General features: G+C 56.9%; 1 non-coding gene across 1 annotated transcript; it reads right to left on the minus strand.

Moving 5' to 3' along the window:
• Positions 1 to 2,972: 2,972 nt before the first annotated feature.
• On the minus strand, positions 2,973 to 3,046 carry TRNAT-AGU. The gene has a single exon. It is a non-coding gene; the product is annotated as a tRNA-Thr (tRNA).
• Positions 3,047 to 3,275: the final 229 nt, after the last annotated feature.

The raw sequence follows: 3,275 nt of genomic DNA on the forward strand, positions 1-3,275 counted from the left end.
GGGGTCTATGGACTCTGGCCGCTAGGCCGTGCTACCCCGCTCCGAGGAGGGGGTTGTTGGACCCTGGCCGCTAGGCTGTGCTACCCCGCCCCGAAGGGGGTGTTTATGGACTCCGGCCGCTAGGGCGTGCTACCCCGCCCCGAAGGGGGTGTTTATGGACTCTGGCCGCTAGGCCGTGCTACCCTGCTCCGAGGAGGGGGTTGTTGGACTCCGGCCGCTAGGCCGTGCTACCCCGCCCCGAAGGGGGTGTTTATGGACTCTGGCCGCTAGGCCGTGCTACCCCACTCCGAGGAGGAGGTTGTTGGACTCTGGCCGCTAGGCTGTGCTACCCCGCCCCGAAGGGGATGGTTATGGACTCTGGCCGCTAGGCTGTGCTACCCCGCCCCGAAGGGGATGGTTATGGACTCTGGCCGCTAGGCCGTGCTACCCCACCCCGAAGGGGGTGTTTATGGACTCTGGCCGGTAGGCCGTAATACGCCGGCTACCAGGGGCAGACCGAAGGACAAGTGAGTGGCGCGGCGCTAGGCCCCCAGCCCACCCCTGCCACAAGGGGGTGCTGGGGTGCCAGACCCATCACAAGCACCTAACGCTTTCTGAGAGGCTTCCCACCCAATTACTAAATGTGAACCTGCTTCGCTCACAAGGGCTGAACATATCAGGTGGGATGGTCACAAAAGCAGGGCACTTCTGCATTCAGCAGGGATTTTGGATGTGCACAGAACACAGACAGGACCAGTTCCTGCATGGCTACAGAACTGCGGTGAAGTAGAACAATGTTCAGCTTGTGTGATTGGAGGATATCTGGATCCATCTTATAAGACTGTCCTACATAAATGAAGAAAAGTTGAGGTGCTCTGTTATTCTTTTGTTCCACTCTTCCTGTCCATGGGGAACTGGCCAATGCAATATCACTGTCTTCCTTTTCAACAAACCAAACTAAAACAAAATGGCAATGGCTGTTGAAAATAACAATTCCAGCCCTAGTTAGCACTGGGAAGACAGCAGCATTTGTTGCTCAATTTTAGCCAACTTTTTCTACAGCAAGTTACAGTGGATCAGCATATTTGATTTGGGAGAAATGAAGTACCAGCTGCCCAAATTGAGCTTGAGGACTCCTGAATTTTGAGAGTGTTCAAATCTGGAAGGCAGGTGCTAGATTCCCTTTCTGAATATTGGATAAATCTAGAAAGGAAAAGCCAATTTCTGCTTCCATGCCTCAGATGTGGAAATCCTCCTACGTTCCTGGTACTGTATCTAAAGCTGCCCAAGCCCTCTAGTAGAGCAGAGGTGGGCAAACTATGGCCCGTGGGCCATATTCGGCCCATGGGACCATCCTGCCTGGCCCTTGAGCTCCTGGCCAGGGAGGCTAGCCCCTGGCCCCTCCCCCGCTGTCCCCTCTCCCCTGCAGCTACCCTGCCATGCGGGCAGCAATCTGGGTGGCGGGGTTGGACGTTCCTGCCGAGCAGCTCTGGGCAGGCAATGCGACTGCCAGACATGTGGCTCTGAGTGGCATGGTAAGGAGGCCGGGGGGTTGGATAAGGGCTGGGGAGTCCTGGGGGGCCTGTCAGGAGGTGGGGGTGTGGATAGGAGTCAGGGGATGGGGGGGTTGGATAAGCGTGGGAGTCCCAGAGGGCCTGTCAGGGGGTGGGGGTGTGGATAGGGGTCAGGGGATGGGGGGGTTGGATAAGGGCTGGGAGTCCCAGGGGGCCTGTCAGGGGGCAGGGGTGTGGATAGGGGTCGGGGGATGGGGGGGTAGGATAAGCGTAGGAGTCCCAGGGGGCCTGTCAGGGGGTGGGGGTGTGGATAGGGGTCAGGGCAGTCAGGGGACTGGGAGCAGAGGGGGTTTGGACAGGTCCTGGGGGCAGTTAGGGGCAGGGGGTCCTGGGAAGGGGCAGTCAGGGGACTGGGAGCAGAGGGGGGTTGGATGGGTCGGGGTTCTGAGAGGGGCAGTCAGAGGATGGGAAGTGGGAGGGGGCAGGGGCCAGGCTGTTTGGGGAGGCACAGTCTTCCCTACCCAGCCCTCCCTACAGTTTTGCAACCCCAATGTGGCCCTCAGGCCAAAAAGTTTGCCCACCCTGTAGCAGAGCCTCCCCTCCCTTACTTTTCATTTTCACTTCTGGTGGGATCCACGTACCTCCCTCACTGGGCTTCAGACAGAGAGGGGCACTGTGCATTCAGTCCACCCAATTCCTTCTTTGGGGGCTGCCAGGTGGGGTCACACCACATCCCTAATCCAGCCTGGGGAAGTCTCCTGAGGGTGATATCTGGGCCAAAGCCTCCTACTCCTTGGGCACATTTGTTCCCCATTCACACTGCCACCCCCTTCTAGCAGCCAGCTCCCCATCCACAGCAAGCTGCGGTGCATGGGGTCTCAGTGCCACCCTCCCCGCCCCGGTCCCTTTCCTGTGGATAGCTGCCAGGGAATGCTGGGAAATGTAGTTCCTTCCCTGCTCCAGGGCCCGCTCTATAGGCAGGGATCTGGCCAAGGAACTACAGCTCCCAGGGCCCCTTGGGTTCTCAGCTCCCAGGCTGGATCCCTGAGGCTCTGCTCCTGCAGCGAGTGCTACGGGCCCCTTCTGAGCTTGGGCCCGGTGCTGTGGAGCCATTGGTGCCATGGTAAATCCGGTACTGATCTCTGGGACTTTTCTCCTAACTGCTCAATTTTTCATCAGTGACAATCAAAAGGAAGGTAACAGGAGAGTAACTCTCCATTTCCTGCATGAGCTGCCACAGACATCCCCAGTGAATCACAAAGATGTGTGGCCCAGGATCATGTTGCAGCAGTTGCACTCAAAGCAACTATGTTGGCAATGCCAGTCACAGCAGCCTTTTCATCAGCTCCAGGCTTCTGGTTTGATTCTTTCCACTGCTCCTCTCCAAAGAGCCTTTTCCTTAGCAAACAATTACTTGGATTGCCAAGCGAAGTCTCTTCTGTTAGAGGAGAAGGTGAGCAGAGGAGACAGAAGCTACACAGGCACCACTGGGAGTTGAACCCAGGATCTTCTGTTTACTAGACAGGTGCTTTAACCAGTTAAGCCATGGTGCCTGCTGCAAGAGTTTGGGTGCAATTGTTCCACTTGATGGTCTAAGACAACACCTTCAAATTCCAAAGTACAGATGTTCCCCATTTCCCTCAAGACTTGCAGACCTTGAGGTGTCTGGCTCTCTGTGCACAGAAAACCACAGCTGAGTTGACAGAGGGCTTCTAACATGTGCTTCTCCCACCAGCCGCTCTGATCATATGTCAGAGGGGTAGCCGTGTTAGTCTGGATCTG

This window comes from Mauremys mutica, unplaced genomic scaffold (genome assembly GCF_020497125.1).
Source record: "Mauremys mutica isolate MM-2020 ecotype Southern unplaced genomic scaffold, ASM2049712v1 Super-Scaffold_100201, whole genome shotgun sequence".
Classification (NCBI taxonomy): domain Eukaryota; kingdom Metazoa; phylum Chordata; order Testudines; family Geoemydidae; genus Mauremys; species Mauremys mutica.